This window comes from Bidens hawaiensis, unplaced genomic scaffold, assembly GCF_021521415.1.
Source record: "Bidens hawaiensis isolate Kalapana, Puna unplaced genomic scaffold, B.hawaiensis_p1.1 tig00033264_1, whole genome shotgun sequence".
NCBI lineage: Eukaryota > Viridiplantae > Streptophyta > Magnoliopsida > Asterales > Asteraceae > Bidens > Bidens hawaiensis.
The window spans coordinates 71,808-88,789 of record NW_027495705.1 but is presented as its reverse complement, the minus strand read 5'-3'; the positions used below and the strand labels follow the sequence as shown (position 1 = coordinate 88,789).

The following is a 16,982-nucleotide window of genomic DNA, read 5'->3' as shown; positions in this document are numbered from 1 at the left end:
GGAGAATCTACAAATGAAACTCAATATCCCCAACTGCGAGAAGGTTACGCACCTACCCGCAGCAAAGAAATGTCCTTCACGCAGAAAGCTATGCGCACAAAGTGATGCGCACAGAACACTGTCTATTCTCCAGACATAAGGAGATTACTCCCGCCCAAAAGGAAACAGTAGCGTGTTTCAGAGATTTTCCACTTTTTACTGTACACTGACAAAAGTACCTGAAAAAGCACACTGTAACATGAAAAGTCAACTGTCAGCCACCCTATTCTCACCAACCCCAGACCTGCATGTCCTGTCCAAATCAAATCAAGATCTTTTGTCCACTCCTCCACTTTTAAGTAAACAATAAACAATAATAATTTCCATACTTTATCATCATTACACCTAGATATGAAAAGATTTCAATCCCCTAAAGCAAGGGATTGTGTTCCCTTGAGTTTGCCTATAAATATGTAACCTAAACTATCACTCAAAACACACTTCAAAGAACTACAAACTTGCACTAATCCTCTCCCAAGCATCCGTTGTTTCCAGCTCCGATCCTGTTACTAGACCTTCGATTCCGAGGCCAACACCAAGAAAACCCGAATCTCGATTAATCCCTTAACAAGAACCACAGGTGAGTCTCACAACCCCTATTTTCACTGTTTTCACTATTTTTAAACTGTTTTCGGGGCGAGGGACACGTACTTAAATAATGTTTTATCATGGTATACTTACAAGCTATGCAAGCGATTATGTGTTTAAGTTATGTTTCATGATGAGTAATGCAAACGGTTATCTAAGGTTTTCGAAGTATGTGCGCTAGAACTCGAGTAAGTGATCACTTTACCATTGGAACTCTAAGGGTAGGGACTGCTGGTTTGATCCACCCACTCGTAGGGGTCGCACCTCTTTGCATGGACGAGTGCCTAGTATGGTCATGGGGCAGTACTATGGGTTTGAGCCCGCTCGTAGGGGTCGCGCCTCTTTGCATGGACGAGCGCCTTGTTTTCCGGCACAACGTCCGCGCGTAACCCGCGGGACGGAATTATTATTTTAGCTCGTAGTGGCAGCGCCACTTTGCATGGACGAGCACATGTTCCTGAAACGTTCGCGCGTAACCCGCGGGACGGTATTACTTATTTTAGCTCGTAGTGGCAGCGCCACTTTGCATGGACGAGCACAGTTCCCAGAAATGTTCGCGCGTAACCCGCGGAACGATTTTATCAGAATATGTTGATATAACTATGTTTTACCAAGCATGTGTTTTAATGATGCTATCAGAATTATGTTTCAGAATGATTTGTATCAAGATTATGATGCAATACGATTTATCAAGTTACTAAGACTTGTGAACTCACTCAGTTTATACTGATTCAAATGTTTTTACGTGTCTTTCAGGAGATAACTAGGTAGCGCATGGAGTCACACTTAGAGCACCTCACGCTGAACATCTAAACTAGCTTTTTGGAAGATTTTAGTTCTATCCCTTCGTTGCGCGTGGTTGTTCCCGCCGCGCATGGGGATATGGCGTGGAAATCTTCAACAATTTTTATACTTGGATGTTTTTATGTAAATTTTAAACAATGTAATGTATTTGTATTAAACTTTTCATGCGCAATGAAAATCTTACTTTGAATGTTTGCAATGGCCCGTGCTTAAGTATCAATCCCCACTCGTGCGCGCCCGGCTGTTTCCGCCGCTCAGGGCCGGGTGTGACATTTCCCTCTTTGTTGTGCCTTTTAGTCAGGTCTCTCATTGAGCTTGTTTATAATACATAGCCGTTTAACAAAATTGGCATTTAGGCCGCCTACATGAAGTTTGGTAAGTTGGTACTAGCATAGTTGATGAAGTGTGTTCTCGTTGGGCCTATGCTTGCGTGTATGGGCCGAGAAACAAGGACACAATATTGGGCCTGTGCAAGTGTGTAGGCAGAAAATCAAGGAAATAATAGTTTGATGGACTATTGATTAGCGGAGAGTGGGCAAAGGAAAGTAAGAAACATGTATCATTATCAACCATGACGAAAGACGTGCATAAAACCGGTTTTCTGTCCGGAATTTAAGGTGAACAAAAGCTAAAACCCGTTTGAACTGGTTTGTGAAGTGAAAAAAGTCAAAAACCCAAAACTATTGGAACAAGTCAAAGTCGGTTGAAAGCATTACGGATTATTTTTTCTATTTTAACAAATATGTTTTCACCTAAAAGTCTAAAACTATTGGAACAAGTCAAAGTCGTTAAGTGCCGAAACTTGAAATGCAAACTCTCTTGAAACACAAACTTTGTCATGCTATCCCAAACCACATTTTCGTGGAAACTCCATATGTTGCCATCATTTGACATTGTAGCTGAACTCCAACCCGAAACATTTTTCATCACCTTGCATTTATAGATTAATATGCTTCTCAATGTTGAGTTTGATTGCTAAAAAATCCACCATGTTTCTTATATTCAGCTTTTTTCCCCATTCAATTTAACATTTTCATAAATCAAAATGTTTCCAAATTTTGTTGTTTTTAGTTGTTGGTAGAACCGCAACAAGCATTGATTTGCTACACGAAGATCTAAAAACAATGGAAGGATTAATGTGATTAACTATATTCGAGTACCATTTGGAGCATTTTGATAAATTAGTGAGGGTTATCGTGACGAGGTTATAAGAGATTAGATTGTTTTTGAGTATTGTGATTTAACTTGACATCTGGTACCTATATATACACTAACAAATGGGTAAAAAAAATGACCACATAACGACTATAAACGAGTACATAGCCATATGCCAACAACTAGATTGTTTCAAGCACTATACATCGGTTTCTCAGTCAGAAAACAAAAAGACAACCCCTAACAGGTTTTTGGCTCAAAACACTAAAAAGGATACCAAACCCTTCCTCATATACTTCATCAAATGGTAGTGGATACGAAGCTTTGCCATTGGTGAGACAATAAGTTTATCTAGGTGGTACTTATAGAAGGCAATGTTCCCATTCTCCTACTCACCTCCATACAATATGCATTTTTTGCTTGTCAAATTTTATGACTCTCGTCGTGATTACTCTTCGGCTGTGTTATTAACCCTCCATGCCATTTGTCGACGTTTACTCACCTTCATGCTTTGCTAGACAAGAAGGATACCATTTGTCCTTGTAAACCATTTAGAAATCTTGGCTGTGCACAAAAAAACATGTGGTATGCATGCGTGGCTTATCTTCTTGTTTTCAAATATGTTTTTTAGTTGCAGTTGTTGATAATATAGCCCATTTGGATATCTAACCCCAATTAAGGTTCTAGTTATGTAAAACTTTTTGTCGATTTTTCATTCATGCCTCTCCTAATCATCTTATTACGAAGCCCTAACAATAACCTTTTTTAGTCCCTTGTATTCTCATTTTAGGGAAGTCACAAACGGATATAGTAATAGATAGACACTAGCACCGTCTAAGTGACTAGGGAGGTCAGTGGTTATTAGTTACGATCTAACAACTTAGGTAGCGTTTGTTATGCAGTAATGACATGTAGAATGGAATGATTCATTACGTGGGAATGAAATAAGAGGTGTTTGGTTGCACAATGGAATGAAATCATCCATTACACATGAAATCCCATTCCATCAAAACCATTCCTTCCCACCCCATTCTTTTTTATTTCATTTCATTCCTCCTTCAACTTACTTTCTCAACAACACCATCATCTAACAACCACCGCCACCACCACTACCATAGCCACCACCATCATCTGACCACCACCGCCACCGTCACCACCACCACCTCCGTCACCACCACCGTCGCCGCCATCACCACCTGACCGCCACTGTCGCCATCACCACCTCCACCTCCACCACCACCACCTTACCACCAAAGCTACCACCGCCACCATCGTCGCCATAACCACGGCAACCATTGTCACCGTCGCCACCCGACCATAACCGCCACCACCATTATCATCACCACCCTACCACTGCCATCACTACTAATGCTACCATCGCTTGACCACCACCACCACAACCACCACCCCCGTGGCTTGACCGCCACCATCACCACCGTCGCCACCGCCGCCACCGCCGCCACCACCACCACCATTTTCATCTCCAGAGCTACCACCACCGTCACCATTTTAGTTTTTTTTTGTAAATATATATATTTTTTGGGATAGGAATATTTTTATTATTTCTATTTCATTCCTAAAAAATTTTTCAGATACCAAACAAAAAAAATTAATTATTCATTTCATTCTCATATGTTAACCAAACAAGACAAATGAATGGTAATGATCCATTTCATTCCTTTGTCCATCCTATTCTTTCTTCCATTCCATTCCCCCTTTATTCCATTCCTTTCAACCAAACATACCCTTAGGGAAACAATAAATTGCAACACATAAAATACGCAATTCTCTTATGTTCACAAAAACAAAGATGCTCATTTTCGTAATAAACGGACCTGAACTAAAACACATTCGTTTAAGGGCATGTTTGAGATTGCGTTTGGAAAATGCTTATTGGCTGTTTGGTGTTTTTCAAAAAGCCAATAGGTTTAACTGTGTTTGGCAATTACAAAAAACTTTCTTATTTTAGTTTTTTGAAAGGGTTAAAAAGCCTTTTTGAAAATGTTAAAAAACATTTTTCCAAAAGACCAAATTCTGGCTTTTCAAAATGACCTTTTGAAAAACCCAATAAGCCAATAAGCATTTTTCAAACTCAATCTCAAACATGCTCTATTAAGTGTCCATGTTCACTCTTTTATTTTGAATAAAATCAAATGAGAGAATTGTGTTTTTCGTCCTTGGAGTTTGATCAAACCTTTAACCCGCTAACTCTGTTTGTTAAACTCATTAGCGTGCCCCTCATGTGAGGGGAAATTTTATCCTTAATTGGTTGTGTAATCGTCTATTTATCAACCAGATGTGTCATGATCGGAGCCACCGGAGATGCATCGTAATCCTTTTTTGTTCGTGTAGGATTTGTGTAAGACGAAGGAAAGAATGACAAAGATGAAAATTGAGATTTTGGAATTAGGGCGGGGGTTTATTCAGGGAGAAAAAAAGGACAAAATCGTCTCTCACGTGAGGGGCATGCTTATGGGTTTAAATATGTTAGTTGAGTCGGATTTAATTGTACGTGAAAAAAAAACTATTTGACGAAAATCGCAAACTTAAAATTATTGAATTAAAACCATAAATTTGATCAAACCATAAGAATGAAACCACAGCTATCGCAAATCAAACAATTAAGTAACACTAAACTTTGATATTGAAAAGTTACTAGGGGGTGAATGGTTAATTAAAATAATCAAATAGTTTATTCTAACTCTTGAATTTCCACCGTCAGATCGCCTTTATTCACGAAACAAATCTAGACCGTTGATTTCATGCAATTCACTTCTCTCATTTTTATAATATAAACAACTACCCAGAAGCCATTTCAGCGTACTAGTGACGCCAACAAATTGCGAGTGTTGATCGGAGAATACGATGTCGGGAGTGACGAACGAAGAAGACAAGAAGCCTGCCGGAGATCAAGGGGCACTTGAAAGTCAAAGGACAGGTTAGGGTTTACGTTTTATTGCATTCAATTAAATTGCTGAATCGTTAATTTATCTAACGATCGATTCTTGTGCTGGTTATTTTGATGATCGTTGTTGTTTGATTATTAGGTTAATTATTATTAAGGGATGTTATTGAATTAACGAATTCGGTGCTATGTGTATGACTCGATTGTTTGTATCTTTATTGAATTGGTTATTTTATTGTTTATGGAGTATTTGTATCCGGAATTTAACATGTGTGTATGAAATGATAGGATATTAAACGGTTTTTTTTTTTTTTTAAAAAAAAAAAATGAAGTTTGATTTTAAAGCAGATTTTGCTAGGGGTGAGCAACGAAACGAACAGATGACCTATGAAACCTAATCGAAATTAATCGAAGCCCGGATTTGCCAAAATTCAGTTATTGGTTATTTTTTGTATCATCAGTTAATTTCATTAATTGAAATTAACCTAACCGAACCGAGCCGTTCATATTTACATATATTTGAAAGCTTTTATACATCCATTTCATGTTTTATACCACCACTTCATGTACTTATACCTCGATTTCATATGCATTTATACCTTCATTTCATGTATTTCTACGTAAAAATTTTAGCCCAAGTTTGATTTTGGTTATTAACCGAAATTAACTGAAACTGAACCAAAAACTAGAAAATATCGAATAAAGTGAAATGATTGACCGAAAACTGATCGGTTAATTCGGTTGAGGCAAATAATCGAACCAAACTGAACTGTGTACACTCCTAGATTTTGCTCATCAATGTATACTGCAGTTCCAAGGACTCAAACTGTTTGATTGCTTGTTCATTTTATTTAGCTAGATTTTTTTGTTTATCAAAATTTTAGATGACAGAAATTGTTTTGATTGTTCTGAGATTCTAGAAACATATGTTTTGGCAATGAGAACCGTTGTCGGTTAGCTCACTTGTCTTGTCAACTTTTTTTATAAAGTGCGAGCTGTTTAGTCTATGATGCCATTGGATTTTGTTCATGATACAAGTTTCTCTGTCTTTGATGTCCTATACTTCTTTCTGTTTTCTTGACGACTTGACATCTTTTTTTATCTTGATATTGTTTTTGTAACATGGATATACTACAGGGTATTCGGATGATCTATAACATGTGTTGGTTTTATTTTTAATTCTTTTACAGGATGGAAATGAAGTGTTCTTTCGGATCAAACGAAGCACACAACTTAAGAAGCTGATGAATGCATACTGCGACAGGCAGTCCGTTGAGCTTAACTCCATTGCTTTCTTGTTTGATGGCCGCCGCCTTCGTGCAGAGCAGACCCCGGATGAGGTCCTCTCTCTCTCTCTCATACACACACACATATTTGAATTCATAATCAAGCTTAGTTCTTGCATATGGGCTAGTATATAATTTTTTTTGCTGTTGCTCCTTATCGATGGGTCTGATACATTAAAATCCAACTTTAACAATTGATAAAAACAGTGTAATTGAATGTTATACGGAATGGGTCTAACTCGTAAGACATATATTTAAATGATATATAATTTTTAAGTGTAGTTATTGTTACTTTATTTAAAACAAAATAATTAAAATTTACAAAAAGGTTGTGGTAACCATTATTGCAACTGTTAGTTGGTATTCTGTGTTTATATGAGGGTGCTCATGTTTAAAAAAATGATGATAACAGTTGGAGATGGAGGACGGGGATGAGATTGATGCGATGCTGCACCAAACAGGAGGTGGTGGTTTGTTGCGGTTCTAGAACATATAAATGGAAGTTGAGCTCTAAGCTTAGTTTGTTAGTATGGTTTTAAACTGTTGTGTAGCTATCTAATATACCTATCCTCAAATGATGTGCTATTCTATCTTAATCATCATATGCTTGGTGCTGGTTATGCTTTTATTTCTCTGCAATCATGTTTCGTCTTTAATTTTGGTCGTCTTTTTCTTAAATTCATTTTAACGTCACTGGAGGTTTGAAAAAATTACCAGCTTAATGTTATTTTATGTAGAAGTTTGCGTTTCGTTGGACTCACTTGATGGTGTCGGGTAATCATATTGTAAGGAGTTAGAACGACTTGTGTGCGCGGGTTGTAGGATGATAATACCTCATCTTATAGATCAGACTTAATGATACCAGAACCCTTGTTGATTCGAACAAAGGCTGTAATCATGGGATGTTGATATAAGGAGCATCATGAGAATACATGCTTTAATCATGTTGCACTGTTGCAGTATGGGACATCTAAATAATTTGACAGCGTCTTAAAGCCCAGTATCTTGGTCACCGATCTCAAAGCGACTACGATAATGGTGTCTTCAACTCGAAGAACCGAACAGACAACAACGAAAAGGGGTAAAACCGGCATCATCGTGAACCATAGACCAACAAAAGCTGATAAAAACTAGATTTTAAATCAACACTTTTACCAAAAGAAGATGTCAAGGACGGAAAACTGGTTCGTTCGAATTAGCGTTTCAAACAGTAATCAAACAATAAGAAACAGAAGTTAGTCAGTCCAAGTCATGCAAAAACAAGAAAACACAACGGATGAATACAAAAGAAAAAAAAAATAGACTTCTTAGTGACAGAACCAGACGTCTTAACCGGGAGGGTCGTAATAAAACACTTATTCGCTAGCATGCATTGACGAAACCTTTACCAACCAAATCATAATAAACATAAATGACTATAAGCTAGTATTTATCTCAAAAACTATTGCAAATCGCTTTATTTTTAACACCTAAAACATTATTCTTGACATTAATGAAACAAAAATCGCTATTAAAATATAAATTCTATTAATCAAATAGAGTATAAAATAATATGGTTAAGTAGAAACTCTAGTAGTATTTTATAATATAACAAATTCGAGTATATACTAATGGTGGCGTTGAAAATATTTACCACAGGCCCATAGTTAGGGTTAAAAGGTAACTAGGTGTTTTAAATCTCAACCATATAATTATCACCTAAAAGAAAGTTACTCTTCTTTTTTCGTTTTCATCTCATCATTTTCACCCCTTCGTTGCCCACCGTTGATTTTGAAAAATGTTTTTTAAGGATAAGAAGGAATGAGTAGACAAATTTTGAATTAACGCTAATATGTAGCCAAGGTGACTTACCAATTCTCTCGTAACATTTGGTTAACAGATATGCCCTCATAACATACAATTTTTTATTTTATTTTGTTATATTGTATAGCAAGACACAACAAATCACAAATAATCCATGTAGGTAAAATCATGTTTTAAATTAGTATAGTTAATATTTTTCTTAAATAATTATACAAATAAATATAAAATCAATGTCGGGTCATTTTTAAAACTAACGAATCGAATTATGAAATACTCAACTTAACTTAACTGAGTTATCAAGGTTTCAAATATTTAAAGTTGAATTCAAGTTAACTTTAAAATATACCGAATTAATTCGATTATTAAAACTACACATGAAACAGAAATAACACATCACTCGAATTCGAATTACGAATAAAATCATAAAAAAAACTTATTAGATTCAAAATTTGAAATCAAAATACTAATTGGTTGCTCATTTCTCTAAAATTCGAAAATACAATTCCAAATGACTAGAACTGAATTTAAAATGGAATCTCATTTCTTATAAAGTACGCCAACAACATACCTCATTTCATTTTCATACGAATACGTATGCGGACCGTCCGATCTAAGCAGTAGAAAAAGAGGCGTGTAGTAAGCAGCAAGCGTTGGTGGATTGATTGTTAATTGAAAGAAAGCATGTCAGGAGTCAACAACAACGAAGAAGATAAGAAGCCTGGGACTGCCGATCAAGGAGTTCACATTAATTTGAAAGTCAAAGGCCAGGTTAGGGTTTTCTATGTTTTTAATTATTATCTTGGTTTGATTATCTTTACTTGCTAAGATAATAATAATCCGTACAGGTTAGGATTTAGTTTGTAGCAGTTTTATTCACATGATGTTTTATTATGTCAGATTAGGGTTACTTTGTACTCATATATGGACTTTGATTTTATTGTTTAGGAACCAGTTTTCATTGAAAGAGAGTACTAGGGTTGACTATGCTCGAGCTCGGCTTGTCTTGAGCTCTTTTTCTAAAGCTCGGCTTGTTAGTAGTTTCTTCAAGCTTGGGCTCGGCTCGTTTAATAGCTCCAGGAGAGTAAGATGTAGACAACCTTACCTCTACCCCATAGGAATAGAGAGGCTGCTTCCGATGAGACCCCCGGCTCGATAGTAGAGTACTGTATGGTTTAGCAGATTTTCCAAGTTTATTTGGTATTTGTTAAATAAAAGTAAGTTAATGACTACTTACTATTAAAACCATAAAAATTAACTAAGGTTTAGAGGGGTGCGCCAGGCCTTAGTGATAGTGTAAGACCAAGGCGACACGTAAAGACCTAAGCAGCAAGCTACTTTGGCGGGTCTTCTCCCATAAAAAATAAGATTAATATCAAGTGAGCCGATGGCTCACATATCAGATATTAAACTGATAAGAACAGATACTACACTTGATCTTAGCCAAAAGGCCGAGAAAGGTATGCTTATTCTCTTCTTGGGTCGCTGCTAATATAGACAGTCCTTTCATATATATATTCTTCCCTCAGCCGATGTGGGACTGTGAGCTACTTTTGCCATTTGGTTGTCATCTCTCGGAATTTAATATTCAATAAACTAGCCTTCAAAGATCAAACCATTGCTGATTAATGTTCAATAAACTGTAATGAGCATAAAGCATTCACCAATTGATAGAAACTTGAACTACACTCTAAATCTGTTTTTAAAGGTACCTGACTTGATTCATTCTATAGCAGGCATCATCCATAACCTGACTATAATATTACTGTTTAACTTTGCCTAAAAATTATAATATTTTGCTAGAAAGAGTAGAGTAGTTATTGTGCAAGAACCCTTCCCAACCTGACTAATGGCAGGTGATGTTCAGCTTAAGTAGATAACCTCTACTAGTTTCTACATCCGAATCATGATTCTAACTTATATCCATTTGTTCATAGTGTTTTCTCTAGGTGTTTTTTTTCAATTTCTTTTCCACTTAAGTGCTAGATAATAACAATCATGGTAAATAAGTGTAACAAACCTATTTCAATACTAGGAGCTTCATGCCCGTGGATCCTCTAACAGGTTTCTTGTGGTTGCAGCTTGTATGGTGACCCGAGAAGAGGAAACTGACACCGATCTGAACCGATCTTTCAAGCAAAGTTTGTTCATGAGACTATCATGCACACATATTGCAACTTGAGCTATAACTTGTGGGGGTAGCCTTCTAGATAACCTCCCTAAGAACTTATCGAGTTTGACATATAATAGCTCAGGTTCTCTCCATCATTGCTAAATGATTTTATATTTAACAGTTGAAGAAATTGTCTATTACAGTACATATGAAAACAGTGAGGACCTTTGGAGAAAACCAACTTAAGCATTTTAAAGCAGTGAACAACATCAATGAAGTTGTTTAAGCATCTGTCAAAATTGCACTAATTTTGACATTATTTTACTAATCTCATGAAAATAACGTTAAAAGTGGCGGAAGGTTAATCAGGCATCATGTGGTGGCGTTGATAGCCGAAAGACAAGGGCACATGCACCAATCAGCCGGTGTCCCGATGATTGAGTGCTATGTGCCTTATGTCTAAGGCTTGATGCAAAACTACTATCGAGCTCGGGGGTCTCACCGGAAGCAGCCTCTCTATCCCTATGGGATAGAGGTAAGGCTGTCTACATCTTACCCTCCTCAGACCCTATCATAGCATTGCTATTGGTGAGATATACCGAGTACGATGATGATGATGAAGATGACTCTAAAAGGCTGTTAAGTGATCTCTTGCCTTTGCATTGCGGTAGCAGAACCATTTAGCATCACCCTCTTTATACAAGACATGATTAAAGAAGCCAGCTTACAGCAAATTCACAGTTGTGATGTTCCTTTAAACTGCATTTATCTAGCTTTTCCTCGCAACTGCACATCAAATGCCCTATTTGGAAACACTGATATATAAAAAGTAAGAGCATGAAGAGGCCTCTTCAATTTGAAGCAGAACAATATCTCAACTCGCTCGAAAAAACCCCATTTAAAATCGAGCCAAGCCGGCTCGTTTTCTAACCGACTTGATAGCTCCTTTGATACACAAACACATATATATATATATATATATATATATATATATTATAAATAATAACAATATTTATATACAAGGCCAGATGGCCCAAATGGCCTTGACAACCTCGTTTACAAATTTCACTTTCTAAATCCCTCCTTTGACGTTCTCGCTACCAAATTTTAGTTTCTAAATCTCTCCTATATATATTTACCATCGAATCAACGATTATTGGCTTGTAAGTTTTTTTCCTCCTTTTTATTTAATACATAAAGAAGCTGGGCCGGCATTTTGTTTAAAAAACTTCTTTTTAAATAATCATTTTAGCTCGTCGAGCCACAAACTGGCTCGTATGAGCCGACCTTGGTGTCACAGCTTGCTAAATAAAATTGAGCCGGGTCTAGCCGGCTCGAGTTAAGTTCCAGTCGAGTTGGGCCTAGCTAGGCTCGTTTACAGCTCTTCTTTCTCTTTCTAGCACTCTACCTCAGCAGGGAATCTAGTTCAGCAAGGTCCTCTTTAATGGTACCAAGCATCTGTTTAAAAAATTCATCACTTCTTTTCTATAAAAGTTCATTAAAATATTCACTTCTTTGCTATAAAAGTTCATTAAAATATGCAAGATATCGACAAAGATTAAGGAAAAAAGAATTAGCAAGCAAAGCATGCTTTGCATTTAGCATTTCTGAGATAAGGCACCATCAAGTAACCTGCATATACATAATTTTTTGAAACAATAATAGTAAGTTTGTGGATGAAGTTCAGAAACGGTAATTTATTTCAAAGCCTCAAACCAGGCAATGAAGTTTTTCTTCTAAATTACAAACAAAACCTTACAATTGAAACAAATTTGATCTAAAAACCTCGTACTACGTTTTAGAGGGGTGCGCCAGGCCTTGGTGGTAGTGTAAGACCAAGACCCGGCCTGCGGTAGTGTAAGACCAAGACCCAAACAGCAAGCTATTTTGACAAGCCTTTCCCCATAAAAAATAAGTTAATATCGAGTGAACCGATGGCTCAGATGTTAATCTAATAAGAATGGATACTACACTTGATCTTAGTCTAAAGGCCAATAAAGGTATGCTTAACATCTTCTTGGACTGCTGACTATATCGCAGCCACTTTAACTTTAAATTTTCACATAGCCGATGTGGGACTGTGAGTGACCATCTTTCCATTTGTGCTTTCACTGCTCAAGATTTAACACTATAACAAAATGTCATCAATGCCTAATATCCTGATAACTAGCGCTGTAAACGAACTTCATGTTCAGCGAACAGTTCGTGAACTGTTTGTCAGGAATATTGTTTGTCCGTTCGTTTAATAAATGAACGAACGTGAACAAAGCCCCAGTTTGTTCAATTGTGTTCGTGAACGTTCGGTAATGTGTTCATGAATGTCCGTTCATGTTCATTTGTATATGTTGTTCATGAAAGTTATTGTACATTTATTTATTATATCTAAACATTTTATATCTTTAATTTATTACCCCTAACATAAAATATATTGTTTTTGCATTGTTCTCATTTCCTTTTTCGTTATTCACATCGATGAACACATTGATCTCAATCTCTAGGCCCCGCCGATTTTATTTGTGTTCGTTTATCTTCGTGAACTTTTCGTGAACAAATTCATTTCCTTAAGCACACGAACATAGAATCTTGTTCGATAAAGTGTTTGTGAACCAGCACACATTATTTCCTTAACAAACGAACATAAACAAGGCCTTGTTCGTGTTCATTTGGTTCGTTTGCAGCCCTACTGATAAAACTTGCTTTTTTAGATTATAAAGTGTGCATTACTTATTTGACACTATAATCAACCCTCCAGATCCTCGCCCTGATAACTGTTTATTCAAACTCAAAGTGCTCGGTGTTCCTAACTCACACTCTTATCAACAAACTGATTTCTTTCTCTCTAATGCTGGTAACTGTTGTGTTGGTTATACGGAAGCGATCACTGGTGAACTGTTAACAGTGAATCAGATATCCAAATCTGCTAAAGGGTATACATCATTACTGGCCAATTACCTCTAGAATGTGTTTTTAGCTGTGCATTTACATCCAAAGTCCCTCGAAAGCAATAACAAGAGAAATTACCCAAATGTATATGCAAATACTAACTCACCATAACTGCACATGCTCAAATAAAGACTTGTTGATTTACTATATACAGATTTCCCAAGTTTAGTATTTGTTAAAAAAAACATTAATGACAATTTATTATTAAAACTATAAAAATTGACTTAAGATTTGGAGGGATGCGCCAGGCCTTAGTGGTAGTGTAAGACCAAGGCAACGCATGAAGACTCAAGCAGCAAGCTACTTTAACAAGTCTTCCCCATAAAAAATAAGATTAATATCGAGTGAGCCAATGACTCACATATCAGATATTAAACTGATAAGAACAGATACTACACTTGATCTTAGCCAAAAGGCCGAGAAAGGTATGCTTATTCACTTCTTTGGCCGCTGACTATAAAGGTAGTCACTTCATGTGTGTTTTCTTCATTCGGCTGATGTGGGATAGTGAAAGACCTTTCTTCCTTTTTGTGTTTTCCAATTTCCACACCTCAAATATAACCGCCCTTTAAAATCAGTAAGTAATGTTCTAACTTATGATCAACAAACACAAAAGGTACCTAACTACACCTGAAACTTGCTGCTTCAAACATAATATTGCCTCAGTACAAAACTATAAGCTTAATATTTTCTGGGATGAACGGATTAGTTTTTGTGTTTTCCAGTTTCCACCCCACTATTTCTAGCTATGTTCAACTTATGCAGATAACCTCTACTAGAGAGTCCACCCCAATTATGATTCAAACTTATATCCCTTGGATTATAATGTTTTCTCCTGTTGATTTTTTTTTGTTTTTTCTGTTTCTTTTCCATTTCAATTTCTCTCTAGAAAATGTAAGGAAGATGTGTATGTAGGGCTGTGCAACGGTTCAGAACCGCGAGAACCGAACCGGAACCGGAACCGAAAATGAGTGAAAAATAGAACCGGAACCGGAATCTATTTTAGTAAACCGGTTCGGTTCCAGAACCGCTAAATTCGGTTCTCGCTAATCGGTTCTGGCTAGAACCGGTTCGATCATTTATTTATCAAATGAGTTATGCAAACTTTGCAAGTTGCAAAACTAGTTTATACAATTGTATATATTCTTTCATGGTAAAACTAATTTAGATTACAACATTAACACCGGTTATACTTTTTATTAAAACCTAAGTGTTGAAGTTAAATAAATCATTAGCAACGATAGATTAATGGAAGATCATGTCATTTTATATTAAATTACCTTGATAGCTTAAATCAAAATTGATCATGATTGCGAGTTCTTGAACGTAAATAAAGAAGATTTGAATTAAAAAATGATTGAATGGATGCCGGTTAATAAGTTACTCTATAAAAAATGGGGATTGATAAATTTATTTAAAACGTTTTGACATTGGGCAAGGTTGCTAAACACGAGAGAGCTTGTTTGGAGAATCAACACGTGTTTATCCCCTTCGCCTTTGACACTTTTGGTTTCTTAGCTCCGGATGCCGTGGACCTTTTGAATAGGGTTCAGAAAGTTGTGTATAGTAACGTATCAACCCATAAGAATCAAAACTTTGTTTTTAGTCGGATTGGGTTTGCTATCCAAAAGGGGGTTGCGGCGCAGCTTGTTGCCCGCTTACCTGCCACTTCATTGTAAATCGTTTGGATGTTTCTATAAAATATAAAATGAGCCAATTTTATTTCACCAATATACAGCCTAAAAGTCTACTTAAGAAACCCTCAAAACATAAAAAATATATGTCAATATCGTTAAAAAGTACGAAGGAGAGGATGTTGACAAAAAATTGTATTTTCAACAACTGTTTAAATCGCGAAGCCTCAAATGACCCGGAATTAACTTCACTTGAGAACAATCACTTTAATCAGAACCGTTAACTCAAGCCCGTTTTGTCTCGAACCAAATCAGTAGTCAAGTAGTCACCTCAATATTTATCCGCAACATGTTTTTCTGTTCACTTACATTCACAAAATGTTAAAAACATTTGTAAATACCATGCATTGCTCATGATGCAAATTATTATTATTGTAAATGAATAAGGTATTAGAGGCTAGATCAGTCATATATGTAAAATATAGAGAAATTGCTACTTTCTTACCTTTAACATGGTTGTAAGTTGTAGGTAGTAGCGTGACAACTATGAATCAAACCCTCTGAGCCTAAGAATAAGTAATAAGCAGTTAATTATCAGTATTATTATTAACATGCATTCATAGGATTTACATCCTAAAAAAAGTATTTCACAGTTTCCATCAATAAATAACTGGAGTTTTGGTTGCGCCTACCTCACAAACTACAAAAGAAAATGTTTAAGTTGATGTTTTCCAAGAAATGATGTGTTTCATAGCCTGCAGCAGCAAAAAAAAAACAAAACAAAATCAATGCATATGTACCGGCATGTTCTTATGAGGATTCAACCAAACCTGCAAATTAGATAATCTGCACCCAATTACAACAATGACCCAATTTTGAAAACACGATATACGCCCTAAATTATATATAAAAAGCATACCACAAATCCAAATTCAGAGATCGGTCACGAACCCGAAAGCTTAAAACGCACCTATAGATAACAAACATCATACGAACAAATAGATTAGGAAGAATCAAGAAGGAATCAGAGACTGAAATTGAAGATCATATTAAAACCTAGATGCATACTTTTTTTACCTTCGGAATCTAACACCTGCATCTGATGGTATTTGTAAAACCAACCTAAAAAAGACAATCAAAAGAGCAGCACCAAAACGAACACGAAGTTATAATCTTTATTAGCAAAGAATAATCCCTGTGAAAATTCATATAACAAAACTTAAAATGGAATCACCACAGTCCCCACTTACCAAATGCACCACCGAGCCGAAAGCAATGCCATCGCATGATTCGTGAAATAAAACGCCAGACACCAAACACACTGCGAAACGCGATCCGTGAAGTTAAACCTTGCTGTTGGGAAATATTAACAAAAGCGAATGAAAAGTTTGGTTAACACACACGTGTAAATCGGCTTGAACATGTGGAGGAGTGTTGACTACATACATAATGTAACAACTCAATCTACCAAGCACTAAAACATTTTCTTTAAAATTTCGAAGATAGTATATATAATCATCCAAAAATAAAATAGAAAGAAACACCATAAACAGTCCAGATATGCCACACCTCTTGGAGCCTAGAATCAATCCTCAATCTAAAATTGAAAAACGCCATAAAAATCAGTTCCAAAAGAATTTAATGTGATTTGGGGATTAGGGTTACAAAAATTAGATGGCCCTTCATCATGTTAATTGTGTTCAGTGCTATCGAAG

General features: G+C 36.3%; 3 non-coding genes and 1 pseudogene across 4 annotated transcripts; 1 reads left to right on the top strand and 3 right to left on the bottom strand.

Annotated features, from left to right (window-relative positions):
* The first annotated feature begins 5,451 nt into the window (after positions 1 to 5,451).
* On the top strand, positions 5,452 to 7,412 carry LOC143584721 (small ubiquitin-related modifier 2-like; annotated as a pseudogene). Its single transcript, XR_013144410.1, has 3 exons — positions 5,452 to 5,524; positions 6,682 to 6,831; positions 7,190 to 7,412. The product of XR_013144410.1 is annotated as a small ubiquitin-related modifier 2-like (transcript).
* A 2,433-nt stretch (positions 7,413 to 9,845) lies between these two features.
* LOC143584727 (U2 spliceosomal RNA) lies at positions 9,846 to 10,041 on the bottom strand. Its single transcript, XR_013144412.1, has one exon. It is a non-coding gene; the product is annotated as a U2 spliceosomal RNA (small nuclear RNA).
* A 2,452-nt stretch (positions 10,042 to 12,493) lies between these two features.
* LOC143584729 (U2 spliceosomal RNA) lies at positions 12,494 to 12,694 on the bottom strand. The gene has a single exon (XR_013144414.1). It is a non-coding gene; the product is annotated as a U2 spliceosomal RNA (small nuclear RNA).
* A 1,173-nt stretch (positions 12,695 to 13,867) lies between these two features.
* On the bottom strand, positions 13,868 to 14,062 carry LOC143584728 (U2 spliceosomal RNA). The gene has a single exon (XR_013144413.1). It is a non-coding gene; the product is annotated as a U2 spliceosomal RNA (small nuclear RNA).
* Between the last annotated feature and the right edge of the window lie 2,920 nt (positions 14,063 to 16,982).